General features: G+C 43.4%; 1 long non-coding RNA gene across 1 annotated transcript in view; it reads right to left on the bottom strand.

Annotated features, from left to right (window-relative positions):
• Positions 1-4,299: 4,299 nt before the first annotated feature.
• The window catches only part of LOC138297417 (uncharacterized), a 78,313-nt gene continuing 65,824 nt past the window's right edge, over positions 4,300-16,788 (bottom strand). The window contains exons 2-3 of the long non-coding RNA XR_011204092.1: positions 5,392-5,773; positions 4,300-4,682 (exon numbers count right to left, since the gene is read on the bottom strand). This is a non-coding gene — a long non-coding RNA (uncharacterized lncRNA). The remainder of the gene's footprint in view (positions 4,683-5,391; positions 5,774-16,788) is intronic.

Here is a 16,788-nt window from a genome sequence, read left to right on the forward strand (position 1 = left end):
GCTCATTTATAATAAAGAGAGGGAGGAATAAGGGATGGAAGGGGAACAGGGACAGATAGAAATGGAGAGAAAATATGCATTACATCTTGTCTGACATTAGCAGTGAAAGAATGCATGCCATCCAATTAAATCGATGTGAGGCCAAAATGCTCCTTGGGTGGGATAAACACAAGAATAGTGAGGCAAGTCACTGAATCAAGGGCAATGAAGTCAAGTAGACAAGAAAGCCATCCAATCAAGAATAAGGGGTTGAATCAAAGCCCGCTCCATGTATTGTATTTTTCTCAATAGGCCTTTGTGAGATCTAAAACAAGTATGTTGACATTATCAATTTTGTATGTCACACTAAACATGTATTTCACTGTGCCCTCCTACGTATTGATTGTGATGGGCAATGTGGACGTGAACATGGTAGGTACTTTTCAGCTACTAAGCAGCCATATGTCTTCATAGTTGTGCTGCAACATCGGTGTGACAAAATGGTGGTGATGGGGTGTCTCGGGTACCCTGCATCAGACCACATTAGTGATCCTTCACCCCTTTCTCATATCTAGTTGACAGTGGTTACACCATGATGATGGTGGCTTTATGCTTTGTCACACATCTGTTTTCACATTGAAGTGTATTGCTGTCTTTCAGAAATTATATACACCATGGCCATTCCATCTCACCTATCGGTTGTCAGTGAATTGAATGCATGGCTTGCATTTCTTCTATTGGTATGTAGTCTTGCACTTTTCAATGAGTACAAATTGTTTGTTAGGACAGTCACTTTTCCTTTAGCGCAGCATGTTTCATTATTCCGGTTTAAGACAAGCCTTGTAGTTGTTTGTCTGTACATTTTGAACTTCTACAATGTAGCCTTTGTGTGGTGCGTGAATTGCTCCATTGCTGGATATGTGTAACTTTCAGCAGCTTGTGATTGGGGTAATACTAGAGTAGGCAGGTGTGTATTTCTCTCCTTCGGCCACCCCTTGATTTCCCTTTCACAATCCCCTTTAATATATTATTGCTCTTCATGGTTCCATCACTTGGACTGTCGTCTCCTGTGCAGTCACGTTTAGGTCTCAGCCTACCAGACAGAGCTAAAGACATCTTGGGGACATTCATAAAGTTGACCTAGGAAGACATTCTATCTGTTGCTTGCCATTGGCTTTGTGGTTTGTAACACACATTTTTTGCTTTCCATTTGGTGGCTTTATTTGTTTTAGGCTGGCCAGCTTGATTTCAGTCCTTCCCTTACCAAAACCGTATTCACAGAATCCTTCCCGGTGCCCACTTTCTGTAAACAGGCCAGTAAATCTTGTTCTTATCTCGTCTCATCTGCTGTGACTTTAAAAACAGAGATCAAATGCCAGGCGCTGTCTTCCAAGGGCGCTTGTTTACTTATCTTTCTCTGACTTACAAGTGAGCAGATTTATATGATAATCTTGCTGGACAGTAGGGGTGCGAAAGTGTTTTTGTACTGTGTAAGTATTTCCGAATATATCAGACTTATGAACGCACAAACGAAGCATACTGTTATATATTTTTGAAGTATGTCGGAAACAAATGCGTTAATATGATCAAAATGCACCATTAAACTAGGTGGTGCAATTTCCATGCATTTACGTCTGTGCACTGTAAAGTTTTAGAAGTAAAACTGTATTCTGTGCAAATGTAGTGGTCATTTCAACTGAAAATGTATTGTCTGTAATGGCAGTGTGGTACCACACCATGAGTACTCCATTCTTCGCCACTTCACTCTACTCTGCACCAACCCACACCACCGCACTCTACTCTGCACCATTCTGCAACACTACGCTCTGCACCACTCCAGTCTATGCCAGTTTATGCTACGCTTCTCTACTCTACCCTTTACCCCTCTACTCTCTGCCAGTGCACTCTTCGCCACTCTATACTACTGCATTTTGGCCACTGCACTCTACAGCACTCCAGTCTAGTCCACACCGATTTACTCTACATAACTCCACTCTATGCCACTGTACTCTACAATACTCTGCAACACTGCACTCTATGCCACGGCACTCTATGCCAATTTACTTTATTCTGGAACACTCAACCCTACACCAATCCACTGTATGCCACTCTAATCTACTCTGCACTCTACTCCACTCTGTGCCACTGGACTCAATGCCACTCTTCTCTTAACCACTGCACTCTACACCAATGCATTCTCCACAAATGCACTCATTCACTACACTCTACGCCACTGCACTCTACTCCTCATCACATGTAATCTACGACACTGCTCTCTACGCCATTCTTCTCCACTACACATTGAAACCCTACTCTGCAACACTGCACTTTCCACCACTGAACTCTATGCCACTCTATTCTGCACTACTCAACTGTATGCTACTCCACTCTACACCAGTACACTCTATGCCCATGCACTGTATGATACTCTACTCTGCAGCACTCTATGCTTCTCTACACTGCACCACTCTATGTCACTGCACTTTATGCCACTTGATTCTACTCTGCACTGTATGCCACTGCACTCTATGCCACTAAACTCTACATAACTGCCCTCTGCATCACTCAGCTCTATGCCACCCCACTGTGCACCACTCTACAGCCCTCTACTACATGCCACCATACTCTGCGCCACTCTACTCTACTCTAATCTGCACCACTCTGTCTGCGCCACCCCACTCTATGATGCTGTACTGTATGCAGCTGAATTTAATGCCACTGCCAGTCCACTCTACTCTTTGCCACTGACTCCACCCTATACCACTCCAATACACAACACTCTGCCACTCCACTATACAACACTCTACTCCACTCCTCACCACTCCACTCTTCGCCATTCCACTCTCTCACCCTCCACGCCACTAACTTTTAGCATAATATTTTGTGGCCGGAAATAGGGGCGTGCACATGTACATATTACAACAACCGCACATGTTTGAAAACTTGTGATGCATTGACTTACATTCATATATACTGCCTTAAGGAAGGAACACTGTCACTGATTCACAAAAGGCTTTGCCTCGTTTAAGATACTTTTGAATTTATTCAAACCAGAAAAGATAGTTTTAGCCTTTTAACTGCTAAGCTGTCTACGCTCTTGTGTGTCACTTACTTTTTCCAGTGTTTACACAGATCTTGTACAAACCATGGGGTGTTACTTCCCTTAACATTTGTGCCTTGTGCTGGTCATATTTGTGCACGTATATTTTCATTGGAAAAACAGTTAAAAAACAAGTTATGGGTTTGGCTCAAATGGAATAAACCACTCAAATTCACTATTTGTGGTTATAAATGTACAGAACATAACTCAATGCCTGACATGATGTTCTTCTGTGAACTGTTTTAGTGTGTCTGTGCCATTGACAATTAGGGGCTACATGTACGAAGCAGAAGAATTGCGAGTCGGAAATAGCGACTCAATGAGAATCGCTATTTCCGACTCGCAAAACAGGATGTAAGTACAAATCGCGATTCCATTTTGCGATTCGGTGCAGAGTTGCATCGCAATTTGCATAATCGCAAATTGCGATTTCCTAAATTGCACATGGGTGTGGCCCAGAGTCACAAATTGTGACTGTGTCGCAATTTGCTAGTGGGTGGAAAAAAAATGTGAAAACACTCTTCCTAGTGCTGTTTGATGACATCAGAACCAGGAAGTACCCTCCATGGAACTGGGAGGAGTCTACCCAGCACACACATCAGAGGCACACCCAGCTGAGAGGAGCAACTGCAGCCATGTCAACTCAGACCAAGGAGACAACTACTGCAGGGAGGAAGAGAAAACTGAAATTCTCTGATAAGGAGCTGGAGGTCCTGACTTAGGAGTGCTGCCTGCACCATGAGGTCCTGTTTGGCAAGGCAGCAGTGAGTGTCCCTGACACACAGAAAAAGAAGATCTGGCTGGACATTCAGAGCAAGATCAATGTGATAGGAATCAGCCATTGCACCATTGATGAGGTCCGCAAAAGTGGGTACGACCTCAGGTCCACAACCAAAGAAAGGGTGGCAGAGCGGATGAGGAGGTGCACGGAACAGGTGTAGGACCATCCACAGTACCAGCTCCGACAGCCATAGAGAGCATGGTGGAGACCATACTGGAGCCAGAGGCTGTCGTAGGAATTGGGGACCTGGACAGTTCAGCACCGGGAACCTCCAAAAGTAAGTAGCAAATCTCACTTATTTACACCATTCAATGCACCATTCACACAACCACAGTACACAAAAGCATTCATCATCCAAATTTGTTCCATGCCTATATTGCAACCTAAAGGACAAAGCATTATGGGCAATGTAGTACAGTAGTCCAACTTTTGAGGAATATTTATTTTGATACACCACACATCAGAGAGGCACTGACAGTGTATCCCTTGTGTGCCACAGGTCTCCCTCAGGTACCCACCGATGATCCTAGTGTGCAGGGAGATGAAGATGCCACCATCACAGCAGACGAGGTGGCCAGCATATCTGCAGGGGAGTGCATGACCACACCAATTGTCCACCATGCACATGAGACCACCGAAGAGACAGATGTGGTCACTGAGACAGGAAACCTGACACTGAGGCCACAGATAGGTGTGAGTTGGCCACTTAGAACAGCTGGGTGTGGGCAGAGACGGCGATGTCAAACACAGGCTGCAGGTGAGGAGGATGTCACAGGTGAACAATTCCTTGGACTAGAGGCATCCCTACTGAGCAGTCACCGCCTGCAAAATAAACAAATGCGGTTGATGAACCGGAACCTGAACAGACTGCAACAGACCCTCACACAGGGATTTGCCAATGTTTACACACACAATTTACAAACATGAACAACAACATGGTAAACCTCACCCCCGCCATCAATGACCTGTGTAGGAAAATGGTAGCGGATCGGGCCCATGCAAGGCAGTGAGAGCGCAACACTGCTGCCCATTTGGACCGGCTCAGTCAGTCGATTGGCCGCCTCGCAACCACAACTACCTGCCTGTCAAGGCGCACTGTTGCGCTACAGGTGGAACTCAGCCATTTTGCCAGAGATGTGGCAAGGGGACTAGGGCACATCAGTCATGCAGTGGACCTCATATAGACCTCCCAGGCAGCAAGGGACATTGGTGAGACCTCTCAGGACATTGAGGACATCTCCAGTGTGATCAGCGTTTCTCCCTCAGATGCACCCATCCTGTGGAGTAGCAGTGCACGCCAGACATCAGGGGACCAACCAGGAACGGGCCATGGTGGGCATAGCTGCAGGAGGGTGTGATGTTTCTTACCTGAGATTCGCCTGGGGCACATGATGTTACATTTTACTTTTTTACTGCTAGCTAAACATCATCAGTTCATTACTACACTCCTGACATTAAAGTAATATTTTTTGTTGCACAACCTGGCTATGTATGTCTTACATTTGTGAGTGCTGTAATGGTTGCCACGTACCTGCCAAAGTAGTGAGTTGCAATGTGGTCCCGTCTCCGCCTGCCCTCCAGTGCGATGCTACCATCCCCAGGCTGTCGTTGTGGTGGCTCTTGCTCCTCATCCTCCGAATCTGTGTCATCTAGGGTGAGATGTAGCCCACGTCTGGTTGCTATGTTATGTAGGATGGCATATGTTGCCACAATCTTGCATGCAGTCTCTGGGGCATACTGGAGTGCCCCTCCACTTTTGTGCAGGGATCGAAAACGTGACTTTAACATGCCAAATGTCCTCTTAATGACGGTTCAGGTGCGCTGATGTCCAATGTTGTAGCGCCTCTCATTCTGATTGGCAGGTGTTAGATATGGGGTGAGTATCCATGGCCTCAAAGCATATGCACTGTCACCTGTGGAACAAAACAGCAGATATGAGCATGGCTTCACATGGTTATGCAGTGACATGTATTCATGACATCGGTGTGTACTACACAGTACCTAATAAATATCCTTCACCAAACTCCCCACGTTCTAGGCGTTGGTGTATCCCACTGTGCCTGAATATGTATGCATCATGTGTGCTCCCTGGAAATTTTGCCACTATATCAGTTATGACATTATGAGCATCACATACCACCTGGATGTTGAGTGAGTGAGTACATTTCCTATTGCGGAACACATATTCCAGATTTGCAGGGGGGCAAATGGGTATATGTGTGCCATCCACACACCCTATTACATGAGGAAAGTTTGCAATTCTGTAGAAGTCCAATTTGGTGTTGTGTATTTCCTCCTCATTCCTGGGTAGGTATATGTATCTGGACATGTGTGTGTGAGTAAGGCATCTAAAAAACCCTCTAAAAAATCGTGACAGGGCACTTTGGGACACCCCACCAGCAACTGCAATCACCCTCTGGTAGCTACCCGTGGCCAAGAGGTGCAGTGAGCAGAACACTTGCACAGGTGTGGGGATGGAGCAGCTGTGCAAGGTCTGGCGTTCTAGCTGAGGTTTCAGCAGTTCAGTTATCTCTAAGATAACTGCGCTGCTCAGTCTGTATTTGTCATATATTTCCTCCTCAGTTTGTTGAAATATGGTCTGCCTGGTTCTGTATATCCTCTCCTGTCTCTGCCTCCTCCTCCACTGCTGGGCAGCCTGGACTCTCCTCCTCTATGCAATAACGTAGAGTGCAGCCATTTTGAGGAACCCAGATGCCTTCTGGGTCTGCTTTTATACTTTGGTTCTGGTTACCACCTGTTTGGAATCAGTGCTACTCTGGGTGTGCAAAACGGGCTTTTTGCGACTATTCGCAGTTTGCAACTGCCTTAATTAATTTCTTAATTGCGAGTCGCAATCTCAAGTCGCACATTTTTGCGATTCGGTAATTGGTCGCATCGCTATTTGGCACTCCGAAATGGCATTGGAACATACCATTTAGCTTTTTGCACGGTTGCAAATAGCGCTGCAACCAATTTGCGAGTCTCAAAACGTATGTACATGTAGCCCTAGGTGTTTTTTGCATGGCGGTCACATCGGGTGTTGGGTGCTGGCTCACGGTTAGGCCATGCACCTAACCTGCCTTAGTTGCCCAACCCCCACATGCTCCACCTTCGACACTGCCCTGCAGGGAGTGCCGCACACCAGACATTGAGCACAGGGCCGGGCCTGCACACAGGCTCTGCACCCTACATCCCGCCTTCCAAGCAAAGCCAAACACTCATTTTAGTATTCAACTTTGCTTGTGATTTTTTTTTACACTGCATGAAACTCAATAGTTGACTCTAATTTCAAGAGTCAGGGAAAAAAATAAAGGGTGAATCTGCCACTTAAAATGGCTTCCAGACACTTAGAATGGCTTCCAGGCATCTAATGAGTGGACTCCAACTCACAAGTCGTGTGCCCTGTCATCACTGCCTTGGAGTTGGTCTCCTTTGGGTTTGGCTGCCTATGAGTGTAGATTTTTTTTCCACAGTGCAAAACCATTAAGTCAGCGCTGACTCATGAGTTTCAACATAGCTGAAAAAATATAATTTTCATCCCTAATCCAGGTACTCTTATTGTGTAAAAAATTTAAAATGTGGTTGACAGGATTGACTCTCCAGTTTAAACTGCAGAGATCTACAAAAGTGTTAACCCTTTAAATGCCACCCGGAACCTTTTTTTAAATGCAAATATCTCAACAAAAATTCCCAGGATTTCCACAAAATCAAACAAAAAACACTTTCCACTTTCATTCAAAGTCTGATGTACATCTGCTCAGTGATTTTTGCTCGATCTTTCAGCAACGTTTCTTATGGGAGCTAATATGGAAAATGATGTACTTTTTCACCCCCCTTAACATTTTTGCTTGTCGACAGATCTTCATGAAAGTTGGTGTGCCGAAAGTTAGCTGTGTGAGGGAATAAATTGCCAGCATAGGGCAAATTTGACTACAGGATCAAAAGTTATAGGCAAATCAAAAATGCCTTTTCAATGGAAAATTGGACTAAACCATCCCTGCAGAGTTTGCCACTTCAATTAATTGAAAAAACAAAGATAATCCCATTAAGGTAAATAGAAAATGTTCCTAGGTGTAGTATGTTGAATTACTCAAGTTTACAATCCCTATAGGAGGGTGTCAGAATGATTGTATGATGTCATCAGAATGTTATCAATGTTGTCATTTGAGAAGTCATCAGTAATGTCATTAATGATGCCGTTTAACAAGTCATTAGCGATGTAATATGTAAGGTCATAAGCGGCGTAGAGCGGCGCACAAGTTATACTTAGCTAGGAAAACTCTAAATGGTGAATTTCAGAGATTTTTGTTTCTGAAACATTGGTTTTTACCTTATTTCAACACATAAGTATAACTTTACTTTAACCTTTATTTATTTCAGTGAATTTGTATGATTTTTAACGTAAGCTAAGATCTTATTAGCATACCAAAGTATAATGTCACTTTAACCTTTGTTTTTTTCAGTGAATATGCATTTGTCCACCAAAAGCTTACTATTTTAAAATTACGGAGCTGTTAAGTGACTGAGAAGAGGGGTAGGTTGAGTAAACAGATGTATAAAGGGAATGTTGTGCAAATACAGATATCTCTTTCTACGTGTATTTTTAGGTCCTTAAAAAATACATTATACCTCTGGTTTTATGTCTGATTAACATCTCATTGTTCATTAACTCCCGCCTGCTCTTCAGAAAAGGCTTAAAATTAACAGCTCCTATTTCAATAAAATGGCATTCAGGAGTGCCTCACTTTTGTCTTCAAAACAAAATGTTAGCTCTCTAGTTGTTCATTAGAACTCTGTGGTGATGCTGATGTTCATTACTGAGGACTTAACTGACAGGCAGCTGCTGGTGTTGGAAGTAAATGACACTGCAAGTCCAAATGTTTTTCTGAAATTGAGGAGGAATATATTCAAGAACTCATAGAAAATGTAAATTAATTTTTATCTTTTTAAAGCACTAACCATCATTTCTATGACAAAAACAAACCCCTAATTTCTTTGTTTACTGTAGTATACTGTAAAGCAAATTCTTTGAGTTTTATAGCTTTGATTCAATCAAGATGACTTTCGGGTATGCCACCGTTTTGTTGTAAATTCAGAATCTTAGCACTCTAGTTGTTCATTAGAACTCTGTAGTAAAGCTGCAGTTGATCAATAAAGAGTTAACTGACAAGCTGCTGCTTGTGTTGGATATTTGATTTGACTTTAGTTTTATAAAGTGTGGAAATAAGTGTGTCCTGGTGCTAATGAGAGAAAATGAGCAACATAAAAGTTTAAAGCTGGATGAAGTGTTTTTTCAGTGATTTACGAATGTTTAAAACTAGGGGCCACATGTACCAACGTTTGGTTTTGCGACTCGCATATTGCGAGTCGCAAAACCTTATGTTGTATAGTGTCAATAACACTATTAGCGATTCGCAAGGGGGTCGCAAATGCCCACCTCATGATTATTCATGAGGTAGGTCACAATTTGCAACCCCCTTGGGAATGGCGGCCCTCACAGGGATGGTGGCCTGCTGGAGACAGCAGACCACCATGTCTGTGACTGCTTTTAAATAAAGCATTTTTTTATATATTTTTTAAAATGCAGACTGTTTTCCTTAAAGGAAAACAAGATACATTTCAAAATCAAAAAATGAAACGTTTTTGTTTCATTTTTTCAGTGACATTCACAAAGGGGAAGGGGTTTGCGAATGGGTTAGCACCAGTGTCACACTTGTGCTAACTGCGATTGTTTTGCAACCGCATTCACGGTCACAAAACAATCATACATGGGACTGCGAGTCGCAATTAAAAAGGGAACACCCCTTCCTAACTGCGAGTCGCAATCCTTTTTTGTGATTCGGTAAGTAGTTTACCGAATTGCATAAATGGGTATGCTACATGGTGAAGTGTATTTTGCACATCGCAAACAACCTGATTCGCTGTTTGCGATGCGCAAAAGGCTACGTACACGTGGCCCTAGATTCTGAAAGAAAAGCTATTGAAAGACTATTCCGAGCCTTAGAAGCAGGGCTAACAGAAAAGGCGTGGCCACTGGGAAGCATTCTGTGAAACCTAGGCATGGTAATGAGACCAGAGGGGCTGGAACGCAATAATCTGGTGGAATATTAGTGGGTGAAGAGAGAAGTAATGTAGTTAGTGGGCACAGAACCATGAATTGCTTTGTGACAAAAACAAAGAGGTATGAAGATGCAGCATTTCTGGATAGGAAGCCAATGAAGATTGGCAAGGCTGACAGAGATGCTAGCAAATTTGGGTTCCCAAATTCTGAATGAGCTGCATTCCGGAGATTGGAAGAAAGGCCAACAAACAGCAAACTACAATAATCAAGCTTACTTGTGATGAGAGATTGAATTCACGTTTTTATGGAAGAACGGGGCATAAAAGGTCTCATTTCCCTAAGAATTATTAGCCCGCCAAAACAAGTGACCATTAAATTATTAATATGTAACCTGTGAGGTGAGGTACCTGTAAGCAAGGTCTGAGAGACCGAAACGCATTGGGTGTGATACTCGTTGTGGACTGAATTGAGCTCTGCATTAAAGCATGAAAACGGATTAACAACTTTGGAGTGCGTTTTTTTTCTTTCGAGAATCGAAAAGAAACAGCAAGATATATATATATATATATATATATATATATATCAAAAACGAAGTTGTCCTCATGTGAAAGCGCACGCCCAACAGCTTATATAAACGGGAAGAAAAAGCAAAGCCAGCAACTCACAGTGAATTCTTTAAGCAGTTTCATTATTCCAGGCCTTAAGTTATAAAATCATCTCTGGACACATGTTTCAAGGTCAATCCTTTCTTCAGCAGAGAAAAATATAAAAGTGTTTCACCCTCATAGGTGCAGCCAGTGCTGGAGGTGTTCCAGGCATCTCTTTCTTACTGAAAAGACCGGCATGGCTTCAGCTTGTCTAATTACAGGCACCTGATTAGTCTCTTTAAATACTAGTCCGCCCCAGTGGGCCTCTCAAGTGAGCAGTGCATGCTGGTTGTGGTGGTCCTGCAATTTTTTCATTTTGCACCAAGTGGGTTGCTGGAGCCAAACGAAATAATGACCCAAAGTGCAAAACCTTTGTAGGCGAATCCAAAGTAAAATTGTCAGATTTGCTGTGAATAACCCAACCTGATTGCTCTTATGTGACAATCCATTTTTAGTCACACAGACCTGCTTCGATATGCAGTGGTGCTGCCTTCCCGGCTGGACAGGCCGTTTAATTATCAAAAACGAAGTTGTCCTCATGTGAAAGCGCACTCCCAACAGGTTATATAAACGGGAAGAAAAAGCAAAGCCAGCAACTCACAGTGAATTCTTTAAGCAGTTTCATTATTCCAGGCCTTAAGTTATAAAATCATCTCTGGACACGTGTTTCAAGGTCAATCCTTTCTTCAGCAGAGAAAAATATAAAAGTGTTTCACCCTCGTAGGTGCAGCCAGTGCTGGAGGTGTTCCAGGCATCTCTTTCTTACTGAAAAGACCAGCATGGCTTCAGCTTGTCTAATTACAGGCACCTGATTAGTCTCTTTAAATACTAGTCCGCCCCAGTGGGCCTCTCAAGTGAGCAGTGCATGCTGGTTGTGGTGGTCCTGCAATTTTTTCATTTTGCACCAAGTGGGTTGCTGGAGCCAAACGAAATAATGACCCAAAGTGCAAAACCTTTGTAGGCGAATCCAAAGTAAAATTGTCAGATTTGTTGTGAATAACCCAACATGATTGCTCTTATGTGACAATCCATTTTTAGTCACACAGACCTGCTTCGATGTGCAGTGGTGCTGCCTTCCCGGCTGGACTGGCCGGTTAATTATCAAAAACGAAGTTGTCCTCATGTGAAAGTGCACTCCCAACAGGTTATATAAACGGGAAGAAAAAGCAAAGCCAGCAACTCACAGTGAATTCTTTAAGCAGTTTCATTATTCCAGGCCTTAAGTTATAAAATCATCTCTGGACACGTGTTTCAAGGTCAATCCTTTCTTCAGCAGAGAAAAATATAAAAGCAAATCTGACAATTTTACTTTGGATTCGCCTACAAAGGTTTTGCACTTTGGGTCATTATTTCGTTTGGCTCCAGCAACCCACTTGGGGCAAAATGAAAAAATTGCAGGACCACCACAACCAGCATGCACTGCTCACTTGAGAGGCCCACTGGGGCGGACTAGTATTTAAAGATACTAATCAGGTGCCTGTAATTAGACAAGCTGAAGCAATGCCGGTCTTTTCAGTAAGAAAGAGATGCCTGGAACACCTCCAGCACTGGCTGCACCTACGAGGGTGAAACACTTTTATATTTTTCTCTGCTGAAGAAAGGATTGACCTCGAAACACGTGTCCAGAGATGATTTTATAACTTAAGGCCTGAAATAATGAAACTGCTTAAAGAATTCACTGTGATTTGCTGGCTTTGCTTTTTCTTCCCGTTTATATAACCTGTTGGGATTGCGCTTTCACATGAGGACAACTTCGTTTTTGATAATTAACCGGCCTGTCCAGCCGGGAAGGCAGCACCACTGCACATCGAAGCAGGTCTGTGTGACTAAAAATGGATTGTCACATAAGAGCAATCGGGTTGGATTATTCATAGCAAATCTGACAATTTTACTTTGGATTCGCCTACAAAGGTTTTGCACTTTGGGTCATTATTTCGTTTGGCTCCAGCAACCCACTTGGTGCAAAATGAAAAAATTGCAGGACCACCACAACCAGCATGCACTGCTCCCTTGATAGGCCCACTGGGGCGGACTAGTATTTAAAGAGACTAATCAGGTGCCTGTAATTAGACAAGCTGAAGCCATGCCGGTCTTTTCAGTAAGAAAGAGATGCCTGGAACACCTCCAGCACTGGCTGCACCTACGAGGGTGAAACACTTTTATATTTTTCTCTGCTGAAGAAAGGATTGACCTTGAAACACGTGTCCAGAGATGATTTTATAACTTAAGGCCTGGAATAATGAAACTGCTTAAAGAATTCACTGTGAGTTGCTGGCTTTGCTTTTTCTTCCCGTTTATATAACCTGTTGGGAGTGCGCTTTCACATGAGGACAACTTCGTTTTTGATAATTAACCGGCCTGTCCAGCCGGGAAGGCAGCACCACTGCACATCGAAGCAGGTCTGTGTGACTAAAAATGGATTGTCACATAAGAGCAATCAGGTTGGGTTATTCATAGCAAATCTGACAATTTTACTTTGGATTCGCCTACAAAGGTTTTGCACTTTGGGTCATTATTTCGTTTGGCTCCAGCAACCCACTTGGGGCAAAATGAAAAAATTGCAGGACCACCACAACCAGCATGCACTGCTCACTTGAGAGGCCCACTGGGGCGGACTAGTATTTAAAGAGACTAATCAGGTGCCTGTAATTAGACAAGCTGAAGCCATGCCAGTCTTTTCAGTAAGAAAGAGATGCCTGGAACACCTCCAGCACTGGCTGCACCTACGAGGGTGAAACACTTTTATATTTTTCTCTGCTGAAGAATGGATTGACCTTGAAACACGTGTCCAGAGATGATTTTATAACTTAAGGCCTGGAATAATGAAACTGCTTAAAGAATTCACTGTGAGTTGCTGGCTTTGCTTTTTCTTCCCGTTTATATAACCTGTTGGGAGTGCGCTTTCACATGAGGACAACTTCGTTTTTGATATATATATAAATATGTATATTTATATTTATATGTATAAATATATATATACATATATACCTATATATGTGTGTGTGTATATATATATACGTATATATATATACACACATATATATATAAAACCTAGTTGCGGTCACCACTAGGTAATTACATTTAGGACCATGTTTCCATAGAAAAAGCGTTTTTTGACTTGTCTATATATTTGGCATCGTTTGATGAATCTTCCTGAAATCTTCCAGAAAAAAGTGCCCCAGTGATTCTTGTTGCAAACCGAAAGTTTTGTCATAGGAACATGACTACAGGCTGAACCACTATACGGACTTACACCAAATTTGGCAGAAATCTAGCTTTCGGTTTGCAGATTACGCTTTTGCTAATTTAGTGTAAATCCCTGCTTACTACCCCACAAACTATGGTACTCATAGCATCTTTGATAACATCATTGGCAATACCAATGTAATATTTGCAGTAAAATTTCTGCAGAAAAAACTGTGCATGGCGGGGGTGCGAGTTATGGTTACCTTAGGGCACGAGTTATAGTTTCTTAAGATAACTAACTATAACAGGTTAACTTCTATGGTTTTGCACGTTTAAAATGTGAGCCTAACTATAAGGTCCCTGTAATTTTTGTTTTTTTATGTGGAAAAAAAATGTATTGTGACCCACCAGGGCCAAAACTAACAAAACAAATTGTCTCATGGTTGGTCAGATGCAACAGGGTTGGGTGCAGGACCTGGCTGAGGATGGGTCCTGCTGCAAATCCCCCATTGTGCATGGCTGTTGGCCAACTACAGGGGATTGTGTGCCGGACCTTGCCAGAAGCCAGGCTTTGCGGTTAACCCCATGCTGTGCACAGCCTTTAACTGGGGGTTAGCCAGCCGCGCAGGTTTGGACAAATGTGCAGCAGTATTTCCCATTTGATCATCCACCATCATTCTTATGTCAGAAACTCACTTCAAAATGACTTTGGTATTAGCAAGTCTGCCTTTGAACAATTTGAAAGGAGCCACACCTGTTGTAGAATGCAGGGTGAAGCAATATTCATTTACTTTTTTCTCATTGCTGTTTCCCAGTTCTCACCACAACTAGAGCTTGCTGCAATGTTTCCTTCTGCACTTTTATAAATCTTTCTACTACTCCATTATTCTCTGGGTGATATAGGGCATGCCCTCATATCCTTTATCCCTCTCACTCTCTGGAACACTTCTACCATACTAGAAGTGAGTTGCACACCATTATCAGAGAGCAAGGTTAAAGGAAACCTCTCTCTTTCTGTTAGACTCTTCATCCTTGGAGTGGTCTCCCTTATTTTTTTGCCTCTGTTTCCCAGGTTATTGATGTGTGCTGGACTCTGTTTTTGCAGATTTTGTTACTCTTGGCACTTTACCACTGCTAACCGGTGCTAAAGTGCAAGTGTTCCTTTACAAAATGTGTATGTAGTTGGCTTATCCATGATTGGCATATTTGGTTTACTAGCAAGTCCCTAGTAGAGTGCCCTAAAGGTGTCCAGGGCCTGTAAACCAAATGCTACTAGTGGGCCTACAGCACTGGTTGTGCCACCCACATAAGTAGCTCTGTAATCATGTCTCAGACCTGCCACTGCAGTGTCTGTGTGTGCAGTTTTAACTGTAAATTCGACTTGGCAAGTGTACCCACTTTCCAAGCCTAAACCTTCCCTTTTCTTACATGTAAGGCACCCCTAAGGTAGGCCCTGAGTAGCCCCAAGGGCAGGGTGCAGTGTACGATTAAGGTAGGACTTATAGTAATGTGCTTTATATGTCCTGACAGTGAACTATTGCTAAATTTGTTTTCACTGTTGCAAGGCCTGTCCCTCTCATAGGTTAACATGAGGGCTACCTTTAAAAATTATTAAAGTGTAGATTCCCTTTGGGAGCGGATGGACATGTGGAGTTTGGGGTCGCTGAGCTCACAATTTCAAAATACATCTGTTAGTAGAGTTGATTTTAAGATTGTGTGTTTGAAAATGCCGCTTTTAGAAATTGAGCATTTCCTTGCTTATACCATTTCTGTGACTCTGCCTGTTTGTGGATTCCCTATCTGGGTCAGTTTGACAGTTGGGCTGGCTGCATCTCACACTAGACAGTGACACAAAGGGAGCTGGGGTGTAGTCTGCATTTCCTGCTGAGCCATCTGAGCTAAGAGAGAGGAGAGGAGTGGTCACTCACACCTGAAAGGGCTGTGCCTGCCTTCACACAATGCAGTCTCCAACCCCCTGGTGAGTGTCTGAGGCCTGGGCAAGGCCTGATTTCACATTCAAACAAGACTTTGGTTTGAAGTAGGCCTACTTCATATGGAAAAATGGGTATAAGAAAGGCACCCAAAACCACACACTTTAGAACACTTCTGGAAACCAAGAGGAACCTCTGCCTGGAGAAGAGCTGAGGAAGAAGAGCTGCCCTGGCTGTGACTGTGCTTTGTGGAGCTATCCTGCAGTTGCTGCTTCTGCCAGAGTAAGAGGGCAAAGACTGGACTTTGTGTGCCTTCCATCTTGTGAAGATCTCCAAGTGCTTGATTTAGAGCTTGCCTCCTTTTGTTTGAAGTCTCAGGGACAGTAAATACTTCTCTCTGCCAGCACCTGGAGTCTCTAGAGAGACTCCTACTCTGCCCTGTGGTGCCCATCCAGTTCCTGGGACCCTGAAAGGAGAAGCTGGCAGCCTAAGAGGAAGAAATCCACGCACTGAACACCATGCAGGGAAAAGATCGATGCAACTCTGATCTGCAGCTGAAAATCGACACTCGCCTGCAACGCAACTGGAAGATCGACACACGGAACTGGGGAAACGACATGCAGCATCGCTGGCAGAGGCTGGTGAGATCGCAACCCGCACTGCGTGGTTTTCGGATCATGGTGCGGCTGGATTTCCGATGCAAGCACCACTGGGCGTGTAAAAACAATGCAAGGCCTGCCCGGACCCGAGAGTGCTGACTGGATTGACTCATCGCTCTCCTGCAGAGAGAAGAAACTACGCGCTCGACCCGACGAAAGGAGAAACTACGCAAGGTCTCACTCGTGAGTAAAATCTACGCATCGCAAGCCCTGTTTGACGCATACTCGCCTGTGCGGGGTTATTTTTGACGCACTCAAGGTACATTTTCACGCTAACAGTGTTAGTGGGTGTTTAAAACTACATGAAGACTCTTTTTGCTTTTTAATTGATAACTTGACTTGTGTATTGAGGATTTTTGTCATTTTGGTCTTGTTTCGTTTAGAGAAATATTTTCAATTTTTCTACACCTGTGTTGTGTCATTTTGTAGTGTTTTCATTAAGTT

Source organism: Pleurodeles waltl, chromosome 5 (assembly GCF_031143425.1).
Source record: "Pleurodeles waltl isolate 20211129_DDA chromosome 5, aPleWal1.hap1.20221129, whole genome shotgun sequence".
Taxonomy (NCBI): Eukaryota; Metazoa; Chordata; class Amphibia; order Caudata; family Salamandridae; genus Pleurodeles; species Pleurodeles waltl.